Source organism: Anser brachyrhynchus (assembly GCF_964034855.1).
Source record: "Anser brachyrhynchus genome assembly, chromosome: 6".
Lineage (NCBI taxonomy): Eukaryota > Metazoa > Chordata > Aves > Anseriformes > Anatidae > Anser > Anser brachyrhynchus.
Genome location: NC_137700.1, coordinates 41456296 through 41474154, shown reverse-complemented (window position 1 = coordinate 41474154; position 17859 = coordinate 41456296). Strand labels below are relative to the sequence as shown.

Genomic DNA, 17859 nt, shown 5'->3' with positions numbered 1-17859 from the left:
GGAGATAGCACCTCACGCCTTCAGCGAGACATCCGAGGGCACCCCAGCCCAACAGAGCTGCCGCTATGCTCCTAAAAGGAAACCTGCATTTATTTTGGTTTCAGAACTCTGTGAAGCAACTTGTTTGGAAAACCACACTCACACACACACACACACCACTCCTCTAATCAAACGCAGAATCTATTAACAGCGTACGAGTGCAGATGTAACACCTTCCACACATCCAACCACAAAAAGGAGTGGGGAGAAGCAGGGCTGCAAGTCTAAGCAAGAGATCAAAGGGCACTTTCGCTGACAGTATTCTTCGTGTGCTCTGAAACGTGGCATTTAAATGCAGGTCTGCTGAGAAAGAGCCTCACTCTGACAGCTGTAGCTGTTGACTAACAGCTGGATAATGCTGCTGTGAAGTTTATACATAAATACGTGCTAACAGGATGGACAAACAGCCTTCAGAGGAATTGCCTATGATTAACTCCGCATAGTCTGACACATTTACGGAAATGCTCCCCCTTTTACGTCACTGCCTCAAGTTCTTTTTCAGTTACCTGTAAAAAAATTGCCGTAGTTCCTAGAAAGCTGAAGTTGATTTATACACAGATAAGATCTCCAGTTAAAGCTGTCGAGGGAAAACACGCTAAAGCCAAGTATCTGGGCCATCATCACACATGGTTATGACAAAATGTCTTAGTCTGAACTCCGACAGCTGCGGCTGGCTTTGTCGTGTACAACCGCAGAGCACACCTAGGGGTAACGCGATGACTTTGAGCCAGCTGCTCACAAGAGGAAAAGACCCAATGGTTCTGACTGGGCTGCTTACAGAAGGACATTTACAAACACTGCCGCTCCGTTGTGCGCTCCAGCAGGGGAATCTTCTCAAAGCCCACAGTAACCTGTACCAAGGGCCTCTTCAAACAAAAAAAGTTGCCAATTTTTTTTTTTTTTACAATGCAGCCAGTGGGAAGGTCTAGAGGATTAAACACAGCTGTACATAATAAGCTTCAATCAAGAAGGAAATTTGTTTCTTTTTCAAACTTCTAAAAATCACTAAAAAGCTTCTTGACTATTTCTTGCATACAAGACATTCCACCTAGCTTTCTATTTAAAGGTTGACTTTTGTTATCTGGGTCCAAGAAGCCTTGTGAAATACCACACTGTCCATACACTTCAGAAAGAACACAACCAATTTGAAATTTATTGTTATTTCAAAGTACCAACAACCATTGTTCACATGCAATTTGCCTTGGCTGATTTTTAAGGTGGAATTTTATTGACGCTTCCTTTTCTTACCTCACTACTTACACTTCTGCCCTTTTTTTCCCCTACCACCTTCAACTATTTGCTATTCTTGCACGACGGTTTTCCCAAGCATTCAGCTTGAAGCTCAACAGATCATTATATTAGAAAGAAAAAACCTTTGAACCTAACTAAGCTTCTATAGTTTAACGGAACAAACAATAGGTGCCATTGTAGTCCCTGCAAATTAGATATTTTTTTTTAAATGACCTTGTCAATGGGATAACCAAATGAGATCGGTATTGAACCTGGAAGCTCAGCAATCAAGGCAATGACTATATATTATACCAAAGAACAAAAGAATTACTGCAAAGTCACAAATGCAGAAGCATTTTCTGTATCAGGCTGGATACGCTCTGAACAAGGACTTCAACAAGTAAGCACAGTTTGTTCTGGTTGTTAGGGCAGCTCTTTAAAAAAGAAAGGACGTTGTCCCAAACAGATCAGCTCAAAGGACAAAAAAGAAGTCTTGCATCATGTTGGGAAGAGAGCAGTGAAAGCTTTCTGCCCTGAGGTGGGTTTTTTGGCAGACCGGCTAGGTACCTTGCTGAGAACACGCGCTGGCCATCCACGGAACAGGCAGCAGGGCCTGGGCTCTCCCCAGCACAAAGCCGACCGCGGACGTGAAGCACGAGGCAAATTACAGACTGCTCCCACCCTCGTCCCCACGAGGGCACTGCTTTGGGAGCACACAGGGACAGCCCTGGCTCCCCCAGTGCTGGAGCTATTCGGTCGCTCCCGGAGGAGGAGGAACGCTGCCGTCTTCAGAGGCATCAGCGAGTCAAAATGGGCACAAACCTCACTTCTGTTAAACACCACCAAATCCTTGCCATGTAAGTGATGCCAAATACAACGTACATCAGTGGTGGGAAAAAAATGCTTGGGTTATAAGTGAATAACTATTTACAATTTAGTATGTTAGAACTCATTTTTCTTCAGGTTTTTATAGGCTAGGCTGTCAACAAATATTCTAACCTGCAGACCTGAGCTATGACCTCAACCTCACCCCCTTTCATCTACTCCTGTAAGCACGCAGTTGAAATCCAGACGACATGACCTTACGCAAACAAACACTACAGAAACGCAGCTCTCTTGACCAAAAGACATTCTGAGAAGCTGTGACTTCTAAAAACATTTAAGTCTGTTCACCAAGCAAATGCTGACAGGCTTCGCTTACAGCTACATCAACATGAAAGCAGTGTTCGGTTATGGATTCACATCTCATTGCAGAACATCTCAAGTCGACTTTATTAGATATTTACCATATTCAGAAAAATCATTCCAACTTTGCTCCATCTTTTCAACATTCTATTCACACTTCCCATCCAACTCTTGCCATTTCAAATAAGCCTTAAAGCCTGACTCCCTGTAACCAAGAGAATTTAACGTGTGATGATGCCTCCTTCTGCAAATGCAGTAAGAAGGAGAACAGCTGGGAAGTTACCCATCTTAAGAGACACAGAAGTGGATAGTGAACTTTAGGTTCAAATGTAAGCCCAACTATACACAGACTCTTCCGCAGGCACAGAAACGCCGTTCCAGCCCTAGCAGACGTGTGACAACGCTATGCGCTCACTCCTCTTGCCTTTTTATTTAAGTTTACCCCCAAAGCACTTTGCGCTCTGCAGTTAGCCCTGCTGTAGGGTTTGCAAAGTAAATGCTCCCATTGCATTTGTTACTGAACTCCAGAGGGTCAAAGTACGTATCCCTCTATTAAATTTGTGACTAGATAGTAAGAAAGCACTCGGTGCTGACAACAAGCTCTAAGAGACAATAGCAGCGGCTCACAACTCAGCGCTCTCACATTTCAGGAGAGAGTTACATTTTTCTTTGGTTGGTTTTGGTGGTGGTGGTTTGGGGGGTTACACGTGTGCATTTCTGGTTTCTTTTTTTTAAAAATCTCAGTTAACAACCGTTTAAATGAGATGTTGCCACACGCTAGGAGGGACTAAATACAACTCTTACTTAGAAACCAATACCATTTGGTAAAACACGAGTAAGCAGCTCAACAGTTACATAACACATGGCATCTCCCCCGTAACACTAATCAAAACCAAGCAAGCAGACTCAAAATAATGAGCTCCAACAGAAAACTCACATAAATACAGCCATCAACATTTAAAGCATCTGATCACCACAAACAGGCAGCAGCAGCTGAATATGGACTCAAGACGTACAAATACAACAGATATCCGTAATAAAAATGCAGTCTTTAAAACTGTTGCTTTACAACGCTTGCATCAGACAAAGTACACAAGCTGAACGAGAGGCTTCTTTCTAAAAAGCAGGGTCAAATACAAGAGATGGTTTATCTGTGTTTAGACTATATGCCTAAAACATGAGGCTCATTTTTTTGTTTAGATCTCAGCCACCCCTGCACAAGATGAGGAAAACCAGATGTCACGCTCTGAACAAAAACACGCTGCGAGTCAGACATCAAAACTTAAAGACACTTAAACCTGGCCAGCAACCGAGGAATATTCTATTAAAATTTGTGCATCTGACATTCAGTTCTAGTAATTATCCTCTGGACCTCCCTAATCGTGGTTGACCATAAATTAGATCACGGCTAGATGCAGACATTCACCATTTGGCGGAGAAAAACCATCTGCCTCCAAATGAAAGAAGGAAACGCACTCTCAACATCAGCCATTGTGTAGTTTCCTCCTAATTAATGGCAAGCCACTTTCACATACAGTTCGGGACTGTCTTTGGTACACACATTTGCAACTGGGCTAGTTTTTATGACTTCAAGTTCTAGCACAAAAAAAAACATACAAGCCATGCTCGCTGTTCTATCCGGCTCTTCTTCAGATATTGGCTGGACAGCAAGGTGTCAGAGAAACACACCAAAAAGAGCTCTAACATCACAGCACGCATAAGGACTTCAATAACAACATTTGACCTTCTGTACAAGTAGTATCTGCTTTTTTTCTTTTTAAATAAACATTAGCAATCCTTATTTTGCTCACAACACATACCCAACGAATCAAGCAAGATACTCAGCTGCTGCACAATTTCAGAGCCACAGCCCCAAAGCAGTAAGCCCCCTGCTTTCGGGGAGTGGGGGGCAAGGGTGGGAGTAACTCACTGCCGGAGATAATACTGAGCAACCTTCCTGAAGTAAATCCTTCACAGCCCACGAGGTGACAATTATTTTTATCCCTGCCAAGCTGCAGAGGTCAAAAATAGGTAAACAGCCCAGCGGGCCTTCCCAGTGCTTCAGCATGATACAAGTTCGCTTCTTGATGAGCACAGGGTAAGGGGAAGCCTCTGCAGCCAAAACCAAAGCCCCCAGGCCCATCTGACAGCAGAGACCTAAAGGACAGCCAGACATTGCTGAGACACCTATAAAACCAACCTTGATTCCCCCACCAGTCTGAAATAAAAACTGGAGGCCTGGCACAACAATGAGCTCCTCGATACTCCCCAGCTCATGGCACCACGCAAGACACAGACCTGCAGGTGGAAGCTGCTCCAGGGGAGCGCCCAGGCAGCAGCAGGGAAGGGATGCCACAGCTCCCTGCGCAGATGCTCACCCCTCCTTGGATAACAGGGAGAATGGAGATGAAAAACACTTTCAAGCCCAGCAGTCTGGAAGAAGTAAAAGTCACCACTAACGCGCTTACGGTCCTTCTAACCACAAGAGATTCTCTCGTAAACCCACAGTCACCTTCACCAGTTTATTTTATTTTATTTTTTTTTCAGAATTATCTGCACTTATCAGACCTGTGAGTCATTTTTCTCCCTAGATGCCCAACTGACCATGGCCAAAAGCATCACGGTTTTCAAATGAATGGACCTAAAAAAGTAGGTGTGACTTCACAAAGCCATTAAATGACTACTACATGGTAGTAGTTCTAAGCTAGTGAAAACAAAACAGAGCACTCAAGTTTATTTTTCTTTCCAGAGTCATGTAAACCATGGCTGTGACAATTTTCACGTTCCAGATCTTGAAAAGAAGCTGGCAAAGCACCAACAAAACTTAAAGGCTTCTCAAAATCTCTAAGCTCCCCAGTAACTCAGACCTTTCTGTTTCACTGAAAGTGACTCAAGAATAGATGCTAAATCGAGTCAAAGAACCAAAAGACAGGATTTCTAAACCTTAGTATTCGCTGACAAAACGACGGCAAGCACAACCCACATAAATGTCACTGCACACTGGCTCGTAGCGTTGCAGGGGGAGTTCCAGCCTCTTCGCTCACAAGTGCCGGTTTCAGGAAGAAGCGCTCTTCACACTAACGGCAGGCACAGGCCCAGCCCTGCAGCCCCCTGCACGGGGGTTTCACACCTGGTATCCAGTCTGTACCCAGCCTTCATTTCTTCTAAGGGTTTTTGGCTCAATTCTGAGCTAAGACTTGAAGACGGATGTAAATTCTGTGCCTTCTCCAGCATTTGTCTTAAAAGTACCAGCTTTTGTTATCCTTGTTCTAAGAAGAAGCAGGACAGATACGTCAGGATACACTCAAATAACCAAAGGAAACAACGCCAACTTATTTATGCCTGCTGTGCAGTAGAAGAAGCAAAGAACTAGAAACTTGTCTGTTCTGTAGACAAGATGCTCTGCACACACCAGGAACTCCCCCGTTCTTCCCAGTGTATTACACTTCCCATGTTCTTTGATTAAAAATAAATAAATAAAACCTACAATTGCTTCCACCTTCTTGAGCCAAGGTCAACCCCCCTCTTGAAGAGGCTTCTCCAAACTTCACTCATCCCCTACTCCACTCCATCCAGGCCTCTTCCCCTCTGCTCTTCACCGAAAGAAGTTTTTTTGCATAAATGGGACAGCAGCACAGGAAAAAAAAGTTCTTTTTCGAGAAGTGGCAGGTAGATACAACTGCAGTTTGACTACAGAGCTTCTGAAAACCTGCCTGTGCCACAGAAGAAGGAAAAAGGAAATAATTCAAATTATTACACACTAATCGTTGCTCTAAAGTATTTGCTGTTAGACACCAAAGGGATGAGTCCTATTATTAGCCTTGTGTTTCAACAAAGTTCCAGAAGAACCAACCACATATGTACGAGAGCCTGTGCTTCAGCAACTGATGATCCAAAAACAAATAAAAATCCCCCAAGTTGATACGTCTCACAGTCACAAAAATCAATCCAATTCTCTGCAATTTAAAGCAGTGCCAGCTACACAAGGAGTGCTATGAAAAAGCATAAGCACCAGGAAAATACCTGAAATACAAACAACTTCTATCTTCTGATTAAGATCTCAGACATTTTCTTTTTAAGGTATAGCAAATTCCATTCAACTGACATCGCAGAGTTATAATTGCCTGTTACTTGACTGATTTTACCAGGCTATGCCATTTGACAATGGAAGTAGTAAGCTCTTCATGAGCTGTGTTTAAAAAAAACTAAATCTCTTTCCAACTTTTCCTCATTCCCCTCTTCATCTGTAGTACTACTTTAAAAAAAAATAAATTAAGAACTCTGTTATGGTCCAGCCAGCCATTTCCAGCTGCCAAACTAAAGTTTAGTTCCATTTTAGTAACAGGAGGCTGGAATTATAATTCTTATGGTCAAAATGAGGATTACTTGTTGACATAAGTGTTGACCAGCTCAAAATAACCCAATCTTCACAAGAGACGGTACGTCGTGATGAAGGATGCGCTGATCTGAAGTTCCACATTATCTCATCCCTGATACCGCAAAGAGAAACCTTAGCGCCCACGTCACTACCACGTGAAGGAACCAGTACACCGGGGTGTCTGAACGTACATTTGATTATTTGACCAAATATATTAAAAATAGCTTCCCATACAATCAGCAAAGTATTTTCCACTTCCATTTCTGACTTATTTGTGGATCTATCTTGCAAAGAACACCAAAGATAGATGGTATTTCCCACCCCCAAGGAATTTACACATTGAATTACATAATATTAACATGGCCACACACGAGTCTAAATAAAACTGGAAATGCCTTGGCCAATTTTAACTAGTCTCCAATTTAAGTCATGCCTCTACGATGAATCCCATTGACGCTTCTATGCCACTCAGCATTCCAATTAAATTAATATTTTTAATTATACTTCTGAGAAAATGTTAATGGATACAACTCTACAATAACAGATTACGGCCTCATCAGTCACCTCCATCCGCCTGTCTTTATTTAAGCAGCGTAAAAAAAAAAATAAAGGTAACAACTTCTTTTTTCTTCAAGACAAATACACCACAGAGTTAGAGGTTCCCAAATCCTACAGAGCGCAATGCATCCAGAAGCATTGGTAAGTTTCAAAGCTCTGACAGACTTAAGTCAGAGGTGATCTTTACATAGGGATGCATGCTAAGACATCAGTTCAGGTTGGGCTTAGGAGGGCGGCGAGTAAGAGACTGCCTGAACGCTTCCTGCTGCTTACATGTTCTCCCCTCCCTAGCTAACCACTTTGGGAAACAAAAATTGGCTTGGCGAATCTATTCCGCAGTCACCAAGGACAAAAAACACTAGATGAGCAGAACGAAGAGCAGAATCAAGTGAGACAGACCCCTCCTGAACTCCCGTTACGGCGTTCCGCTCGTAACAACACGCGCTTTAAAGACAGCGAGCGCTGGCTGGACAGGAGACCGAGGCAGCGCAGAGCGGACCCTTCACCTGTCCGCGCCGCACGCCGAGGCGTTATGCTCCCACACAGCCTCACCAGCACAACCAGCAGGCACCCAGCGGCTGCCCGAGCGGCGCACAGAGCCCGACACAGCCCCGTCTGCTCCCGGGGGCCGTCCCCGGGCATTCCACGGGAACTTTTCCCCATTGAGACGCCTGGAAGCACCGGGTGCCCCCCCCCCGGCTCCCCCCCCTCCGGGGCTCACCTCAGCGGGCTGGGTCCTGCCGCAGGCTGCGATCGTGACGGCGGGGTCGTGCGGCGCGGGTCACCCGGGCTCCCTCCTCTCGCTAACTGAACTTTCTTTAAAAAGAAGGGAAAAACAGCTTGGGCTCACGGAAAAAAAAAAAAAATAAATAAAAAAAAAAATCTATTCTGAGGTAATTCGCGCAGGTCGCGGTGCTGCCGACCCCACCGCCGGGGCTGCCGCCGCCACAGGGCTGCCGCCGCCCCCCACCCCCCAAAAATCCCCCAAAAAACAGCAATAAAATAAAATAAAACAGCAGAAAGCCTCCCCGGGGGAAGGAAGCAGCCCCGGCCTGCCGCTGCACGGCCCCGGGGCCCCCTTCCCGAGCCCCGGGGGGGGCTCAGCGAGGCCGGCCCGGCAGCAGCCCCCTCACCTCCCCTCCCCTCACCGCCCCTCACCTCACGTCGCCTCGCCTGGCCCCGCCGCCCGCGCCGCTCCCCCCCGGCCCGCTGGCGCGGCGTCCCCCCCCCCGCTCACGCCATGGTTTCTCCCAGCGCGGCGGGCGGCCGCGGCCGCGGGCGGTGCCACTCGGTGACGGAGGGGGGGGAAGTTGTAAAAGGGGGGAGGGGGGGGGCAGCCCCCGCCGGCCTCCTCTAATGGCGGCGGCCCGGAGCAAAATAAACCCCCCTGCGGCCCGCACGTCAGCCCGGCCTGCCCGCCTGCCCCGCGTCTATTGGCCCAGCGCGCGGCCTGGCCCCTTCGCCAATCAGCGCGCGGCTCTTTGGGGAGAGCGGGTGATGTCATCCCCGCCGCTGGGGCCGCCTCCGGGGCGGGGTGCGGGGATGCCGAGCCCCCGAGCCCCGCCCCCGCCCCCCCGCATCTCCCTCATGGCGCCCGCGGCCCTGAGGTGAAGCTGGGGGGGGATGCCGTCGGACGTGGCCGCAACGTCCCCGTTGTTAAAAAAGCCCCCCAAGATCACCTGGTCCAACCACCCCCTACCACCAATGTCACCACTGAGCCATGTCCCCAAGCACCACGTCCAACCCCTCCTTGAACACCCCCAGGGACGGTGACGCCACCACCTCCCTGGGCAACCCGTCCCAACGCCTGACTGCTCTTTCTGAGGAGAAATGTCTCCTCGTTTCCAACCTGAACCTCCCCTGGCACAACTTGAGGCCGTTCCTTCTCCTTCCCTTCTTCCACAGCAAAATGTTTTGGGCAGAAAGCGTTTCTTCGGTTGACTTTTTAGGAAACCAACTGCCACAAAATGGCGTCAATGGCCACACAGCGGGTGCAAGGAGCTGGTGGTCGTAATGTTAACCTTGGCCAGTGCAACTCCTCTCTTCTGTGGAAGAAAGGTATTGGAAGAAAGGAAGAAAGCCATGACCCACGGCTGCTTTGTCAGCCCTTGGAGTTGGGCCTCAGGCTGCCCATGCATCGTACTCTCCCTTTCTGCTCACCACTTGGAAGTCTGAGTCTTCCTCAAGTTGCTACTGTAATCTGTCTGACAGAAAAAAAAACACCTTACTTGCCCACATCTCAGCTCTTCCCTCATGGGTCTTGCATCACTTGATACCTAACTGCTTTTCCACCACAGTTCCTACTGTATATTTCAGTCTTCCACGTACATTTACCACTTCTATTTCCACGGTTGCATGCAATGTCCTATTCCCAGCCAAGGCAATGGAAAGGACCCCGTTACCTAGCTAATTGCTAATCCCTCAGGCTCAGGGTTGCAATGGGAAACTCATCCCTTCTGACCAGCCAGATCCATTCCTTTTTGTTCAACAAAAGTAAAGGAAAAAGAAAAAAAAAAAAAACAGTGTAAAGGAAAAGCACACAGTGTATTCAAGGAGACCGGTGATGCCTCATGCTAGAGAAAATGTCCAGCAGACAAACATCTACAGCTGGAGTCAGGATGAGTAAAATGTAATTATTTATGGAGACAGAAATAGAAATTTGTCTCCATTTACAATTAAATCAGTTCCCTATACGCATCACAAAACTGTCGGGGGGTGTGGGGTGGGGATAACATGATTCATCTCTCCCAGATTTATTATTTACTAAAATCTCTTTCTGTCTCCACTGAACAAGTTGGGCCCTGGTCTGCATTTTGGGAAACATACCAACAATTACATATATTTAGCGACAGAAAGGATTGGGACAACTTATTTTCTTTCACACACCCACATAGAAGATCCAGATGAGCTCGGATAAGTCATGTAAAAGAAGTACTTAAGAAATCATGCCATCTCTGTGCTTAAAAATAATTCAGAAAATGTATCCCTTGCTCTTGGCATCTAGGCAAGACGATGGAAAAGCAGTCATCTAAGGCAAAAACAAATAGTGGGGTAAATTGTCAAAGCTGCTACGGAAGGACAACAATGGGAAATTTGCAGAAATTATGGTTATAGATCAGACTGTAAACAGATAAGAAAATAGAAAGAATAAATAGTTTTGGAGAATGTGTCAGTTCAAATTCTTCCAGAATATTTCATTAGCCTGTCGGGAAAGCATTGGATGATCATGAAAAGAAACTTTAAACAAAACACAGTGCATTGCAGCACGTTAGGAGCATGTAATATATTTTTTCAGCACAGAAAAGACCTCCCATAAACCTAGGCTTATATCACTTCAAAAACTTCTGTTGCGTGGGTAAGAAAAAATTATGGTCAACTGAAAGATATCCAAGAATTCGAGAGAATTCAAATGATTTTTGTATCTGCGTAGTTATTCTGCAGAGCTGAGACACTCCAAGTCATGAAATAGGTAGCTGTGTAGTATAGGAAAGCAAACACACGTGGTAGGATTGAATTTGAAAAAGTTATCGGAATTGTGAATTTCAAAAGTGGATCGTAGCGGTATCTCCAAATCACAGGACATTTTTAATGTCGGCAGTATTATTCCTAAGACCAGGTCTCTGGCTGTATCCCAAAAAATTGCTGGCATGTTCCAGCAGGTTTACTTTGCAGGAATTCACCATTTGTTCTAGACTTGAACAATAAAATACAATAGGAATGACCTCTCAATGGTTTAGAACATTGATATTTACATGCATGTTTTATCCAATTATACCTTCCAGACTTCTAATTTTGAGAAAAATCAAAATCTACATGACTTGATAACTCGGTGCTCAATACTTTTGGTATCTGACCACCTTTTTCTTTTTTAAATGTCAGAAAGACAATTCTATATTTGTGAGGGGTAGCAGAAATTGTGAGTACAAATTTCCTATATTCCACCCCAAATTTTAATCTTATTCCACCAATTTAAGGACAGATTTTAACTCTCTAGTAGTGAGTTTGGAACATTCATATCGGTTTGACAGCTTAATTTTGGGAACTTTTGGGAGGTATTTGTTTGTTTGTTTGTTTGTTTGTTTGTTTGTTTTAATATGTTATTTTGGGAGCTTTGCAGAGTTGAATCCACTCATACCTTGGAGATTATGCGCCTTCATTAACCGGCTGCATAAGAAATGGAGCTGCCCTCTAGCTCAGAATAAACCCATAGCAAAGCTATATGCCTTCATTCACAAGGAAAAACATAACTTACATATGTATTTCTACCAGGGTTTGCTTTTTTTCCCCCCACTATTCAAATATCCTTAATCCATGTTGCTCTGATGCCTGCTGCTTTCTCCCCACCTTCCTCAGCTCTCCAAATTCCTTTCCCTCCTTCCAGCTCCTCCGGAACAAGAAAGAGCTGCTTCTTGGCTCTGGAACCACTCAGAAGAGAATTGATAGCAGATTTTCTTTTCAGACCGCACGGGTTTGATGAAATGCAAACAGCATACACGAGTAATAGAGAACTGTGCAGGAGTATCAACGAACCCGGGTAAGAAACCCACCTGGTTCCTCGTCCCCGTCAGCCTGGAGCTGCACCAGCAGCACTGGTGCAGCAGCCAGCCCCCCTGAAGCAGGAACGCTTTGTGCCTCTGAGGTGTGAGCCTTGCCGGCAGCCAGCTAGGCAGATGGCTTGGAAGTTCCCTTCCTTTCCTGCAAAGAATTTATAGATTTAGGATTTTTCAGAATAACCGAGGATTGCAAATCGTCTTTACCTCCTATTAAACACGAGCACTCTGCACCACACTGCCTTCCAAGACACCCTGTTTCTTTTGTCCTGATGCTCACTGTTAGCAAGGTTCCTTCCCTCAGCTCTCCCTGACGTTTCTGTTCTGATTCACCCTGCTCATAACCGAGCAAATGATACCAAAAGCTATAATTAGAAACGAAGCACTGAAACATTTCACAGTAGCATTTTTCTAGATGTTGCATACAATAGCTGGGGGATTTGGTTAAGAAAAAATATGCTTCAGGTAACCAAAAAGACAAATGCCGAATTATTTTCCGCTGGCATGGGTTCTTTTTGTGCTGTAGCAGAATTTTCTCGGTCTGAGTATAAAGATTACATCCAGTTAGTGATGGGTAAGTACGGATCTCTCTCTTATGCAATTCTCTTTCCCCTGGTAACTCCTCGCTCTCAGGCAGAGCACTGGCTCCATTAGGCAATTCATCCTCGGCGTATCTGGGAGCAGGGATGCACATGCTCACCAGATGGTTGTTTCTCACTCGCTGAACTGTGAGTATGCAGAACTCCCTACTCACACCAGCTCCTCAAATCCTCCTCTTGCCGTTGCCCTGTTCAGTGCTTTCAGGCTCTTTATGATCAAGGAAGACTTGCAACTGATCTGAAACGCTTAGCTAAAGGGTAAGGAACAGAAATGCAGAAAAATCAAAAAGAAGCACAGTTTTTGAAGCTACTGAAAGCAGGATATTTTAAGTGGTTGACCGATTTGTTACCATTTTTCCACCCTCTCTCTGAGTCAGCCCCAGCCTTCACACCCAGTAAATCTCACACTTGCGGCTCTTTTTCTCATTTCAGTTTGAAACACAAAAATATTCAGCTGCTGCTAGATCACCGCATCCCCTACACGCAGGAGGAAAAGATCAGAGAAGACATGATGTCCTGACCGTTCTTGCTCGCTACAGCTGTTGGGTGCTGTTACAGGCTGCCACTCTCAGACCCGAAAATGAGCTGCGGGTATTTGCAGCTGACCTGTGGCCAGGGGAAGGAAGGCAGGATCCTTCTCCGGCATTCCCACACGCTCCCAGGCGTGATGGGAAAGTTGGTGCCCTCACACTACCCCTGGTGTGCCCTTGTGAGAGCATCCCGTAGGAGCTGGCTTTGCTTGTTCTACCCACGGGGTAGCACCACGGGGGTCTGTGGGGCCAGCAGCAGGGACCTCTCACCTCCCCAGGCAGCATGTGCCCAACAGGTAGGAGAGAGGGAGTTCTTATTAAATATATCGGAAAGGTAGAAAATAAACGATTATGGCTTTACATATATACATAGCTCGGGCAACTCTGCAGAAATATGACAGAAGTGTGTGCTGAGTTGTTAGCTCCTCAATCGCTCTGACGTGGTTCAGTAGCAGCAAGAAAAAGAGGTTAGAAGTGGGGAGCACTTGCACTGACAGCTACAGCATGCACCATTTTTTCTTGATTTCCCTGTGGTTCTGCACGGAGTGGAGGAAGGGGGTGATGGAGTAAATCTGTCGTGCCAGAGCTTTCCTGCTGAAGGATTTGAGCCACCTGGTCAGGGAGTCTTAGAAACTTTCCTCAGTTTGGGCAGACATTCAGCAGGTAAAGGAGTCCAAGCTGCGTGGCCAACAGAAAGCAACACGCAGAAAAGAAGGTGGAAAACCGCGTTCACTCAGCACGGTCCTGGAGTGTCTGCCCAGCTGGTGGGCACGGCGTGGCTGCTGCAGCTGCTCTGAGCCCGCATCAGCAGGGAGGGCACGGCACCAGGGTGCAGTGGAGGGGGACAAAGGGAAGAGGAGAAAAAGAGGGAGAGAATTAAGGAAAATGCGGAGCAGAGTATTAAAAACAAAGAGAAAAGAAAAAGACAATTAAAAAAAAAAAAAAGAGAGCTCTTTGAATGTGCTCTTAAAGAAAGTCATCGGGGAAGACAATGACAAGTAACAATGCAGCTATAAAAGGAAACAGCAGCCGGAGTCCCTTTAGGGGAATGCAAGACATTTGTGAAGACTTCAGACAAAAATCCATGAGAAAAAATGGATTAAAATCCACAAACTAGTTGCCGCCTAGAAATGTCAGGCCCAGAGAGGCTGGATTTCTTTGTGCAACGGCCAGCATCTCTCTTATCCCCAACCACGATACATACATTTAACCACTACCAAACGCCCAGAACGCCACAAAATGCTCCTGCCAGGAGAAGAAAAGCATTGACAGGACTGTGGGGCAGGCGTAACGCTAACTCCTCTGACACTGCTAACTGGGTCTAGATAAAAAATACCCCGTTGTTCAACCTCTGGCGGTGATGCCTGGTTTAGGCAGCTCCCTTCTCGGAGTATTAGGTTTTGTGAGCCCGACTGGCAGGCATCACCCCTCTCCAGACATCATAGGTGCTAAAATCAGTGGCCTTAGGTTTGGCTGGGAAGTTCAGATGCAAGAACCCGTGCATTTCCCTGCTCTAGGTGAACACACCGCCGTCCCCGTATCGCAAGGCAGTATCGCCGAGTAGCATTAATATGTCCCCAGCCAGAGCCGGCGTTAGCAGCCATTAGCGTTTGGTGAAAATGAAAAGGGGATTTATTGTGAAAGAAGGCTACGCAGGAACGCAACAGGCAACAGAGACCAGACGCGGCTCACAGAATGCCGTACATCATGCCAGGCATAATCACTGCCAGCTAATCAGATTATTTGATGAGACAGAGGGAGCAAAATCCATCTTCAGGTTGACGTAATCCACTGCCAGGCTTGTTACGGGGTCTGAATATGTTCCTTCTGCAATTCAAAAGCCTTTCCCTTAGCTACTCATTGAAGCTTTTCTTTCTTTTTTTTTTTTTTCTTATTTTAATAAGCAAATGTCGGATTAAGCACATGTTCAAAAATCCACTAGGAAACTACACAGGTAAGAGGCTTCGGGGGGGGCAGCTGACAGAGCGGCAGGGTGGTGCCACGCGACCGGTTCAGCACCACCGTGAGAGAATATCGGTACCACCAGGGGTAGAGTAATGCTGTCAGCGAAGGATTTGTGAGGATGACAACCGGCGAAGATAAGGAATGCACATCTGGAATTAAAATACGGACAGGATGATTTTCTGGGCAGCCCTGAGTTTTGGAAGAGAATAGATTTTTATTTTTAATTCAGGCCAAGCCTGGGCCGTAAATTCCGATTACTTTAATACCATCGCCTTATTTTAGAGAGGTGTTCTGCAAAAATCTTTAACTTCTCCTGGCATTTCTCATCACAAATAGGCAGCTTCAACAGCTGGATAAAAAGTAGCTTGCAATCTTTTTCCTACTGCTAATCTCACAGAAAGCCATTCAGCAGGATACCTCGTGGCTGCTACGCCTTATTTACAGACACAACAAGAGACAAATAAATCAGAGAAAGAGAAAAATAAATCATATTCAAACCAGATTACTTTCCTGGAAGGACAGTTCTCTGATTACTTTTACTCCCCACTTTGAAAGAAAAGAATTTAGTAATTATACATTGAGCAACTATTGTTTACTTGTATCAGTCATCGCAGGAGCTGCTGTGCCTTCCTTTTTTGTATTCTGTGCCAAAATTATGGGTAGAAACAGAATAAAATAATTGCAGGAGAACATTGTCTAGGATCACTGTCTCCCACTGCACAAAGAAACGCTGAAGGAAAGCTGAGACATTTATCGAGCAGCGGGAGCTCATTAGCTTGTTGTCAGTACTCTCTCCCATTGACAGCTCTTACGTGGATATCTAGCAGGTAGGCAACATTATAAACAGTGTTAGCTAACATTTTTCTTCGCGTGTAAAAAATATGTTTGTTGTCTCCCAAGTAGTCCTTGGTACACTGAGAAATACAGATTTAGGGATTCAGCAATATGTTGCTTCAGTGTTCCTACTACGTCTCAACTGTCTATGGGTTTCTCTCCCCTAATCCCTGCAAAAAGTTTAAGCTTTGACAACCCGCACTTGCTCTGTAGCTGCCCATGTTCAGAGACAATTTTAAACTTACAGGGCTTTAACACAAAAGGAAAATTCTAATTTAAAGCATATACTGGAGTTGCCTACATCTGAAATTGCTCAAATATTACAGCAAGTCACATCTTCCACAGAGGTCAGAGGGAGGATTTAGTATTAGAGAATTCAGAAGTGCATTTAACGGAGAGGTGAACTCCTGTCTCAGCGACTGATGTCAGAAGCCGGCCAGATCCATGGATAATCATTTGTCTGTACATCTCATTACTGGCCAAACAAAACAGCAACAGAGGGGGCAAGCCACTGACTTAAAATTGCCCAGTGCAATTCAGGTTAATCAATAAAAGTAGCGTAAAAAAAAAAAAAAAAGCAAAATGTCGAGCTCCTGCTGAAATAGTTGGAAATTGGTGGAGATCTCACTAAGGTCACTGGCGACTGTGGTTCCTCCACTGGAGACCGAACCTTTACAAACACTGAAACCCCTGACTGGAGGCACTCACATGCTTCTCTTCCCTTCTTGGGTGTTGGACTGCTCTTCTTGCAACGCCAGGGTTTTCCTGTAGTCCCGTTTCCCCAAGACTTGCCACCATCCACCCCTCTGTCAAGTCAGCTGTTAAAGACAAGGGGCCGGGGCAAACACCCAAGGCTCAGTGAGAAAGTTCAGATTTGATCAGCTCTATTTGATCAGTATAGAAACATCACATCAAATTGAGTATATTAGTAATATTTATTAGATAACTGATGTAGATAGAACCCAGGCTACATGTGTCAGAAGTGGAAAAAGGCTGCTCAGATGAATGGAGCTGATCACTTGCATCAAATTAGCAAGACTGTTTCTCAAATGGATCAAAAATCATTTTGGATTAGCGCTTTCCTACCTTTTTGTGGAAGAATCGGAAGCTCTGGCATTTCATTTCGGCGCTCTTTCTCTTACCTTGCCTTCCTGGCTCTGCCTTCGCCACCCTCTTATTCCAGGTATGCCTCTTGCCTGGATAGCTCGTTCTTCCAGGAGCCTTCATGTCCTTCTCAGGCGCTCGGTGAGGAGCTCAAGTGGGGCTGGTCGTCCCTCGGAGCACACATCTCCAAAGCTGCGCCGCCGTCATTTCTTGGCTGTCTTCCTCTCACAGCAGGGAATATTCCAAATAAGGTCTCACTGGTGTATCGCTCAAAATCAAAATAGCTTCGTTTTATTTAAATTTGATCACAGCATGAGAAAAGTCACTTGGACTTTGACTTCCCTTTTAAAGCTGTTGAGTGCTTCAGCATATGGTCCTGTTAGATCTTCTCGGTTAAACAGTGTTAAATCACAGCTCCATCAACTTTCGGTATTGCAATGTTTTTCTTGGAATGTGTACTTTTCTGTCCTAGACCTTCTGCCTCTAGAGTCAAGTGATTTAGTTAGACTTGGAGGTTTTATTTTCAAAGTTGATTTTTAATCCTCAAGGCAGTGGAGGAAAGCGTAAAATATGAACTAAATAACCTTGGTGTGGTCTGAAGGTTCAGAAAGTAGAAGACACAAAAAGAACCACAAATATTGGTTCTTAACGCTCATTCTTTAAAAACACATTTCAGGTGGTTTTGAGACTGACAAATCAGTGTGGGTTTTTTTGTTTGTCCGTTTGTTTTTATTATTTATTTTAACGTTTTTGATGGCCAGCTCCACGATGCAGAATACATTTCTTTTTGTGCCGGTGCTGGACCGATATCCCAACTTAGCGCAGAGGAGTGAGTTGATTTGCTCTCCCCAGAAGGCCACTCAGGTTGAGGTTCTTACTTCTAATAG

At 45.4% G+C, this 17859-nt stretch overlaps 1 protein-coding gene across 1 annotated transcript in view; it reads right to left on the bottom strand.

Annotated features, from left to right (window-relative positions):
• Positions 1 to 8812, bottom strand: part of ZRANB1 (zinc finger RANBP2-type containing 1) — a 41110-nt gene extending 32298 nt beyond the window's left edge. The window contains exons 1-2 of the mRNA XM_080597221.1: positions 8549 to 8812; positions 8112 to 8206 (exon numbers count right to left, since the gene is read on the bottom strand). The gene's annotated coding sequence lies outside the window, so the exon portion shown is untranslated. The remainder of the gene's footprint in view (positions 1 to 8111; positions 8207 to 8548) is intronic.
• Positions 8813 to 17859: the final 9047 nt, after the last annotated feature.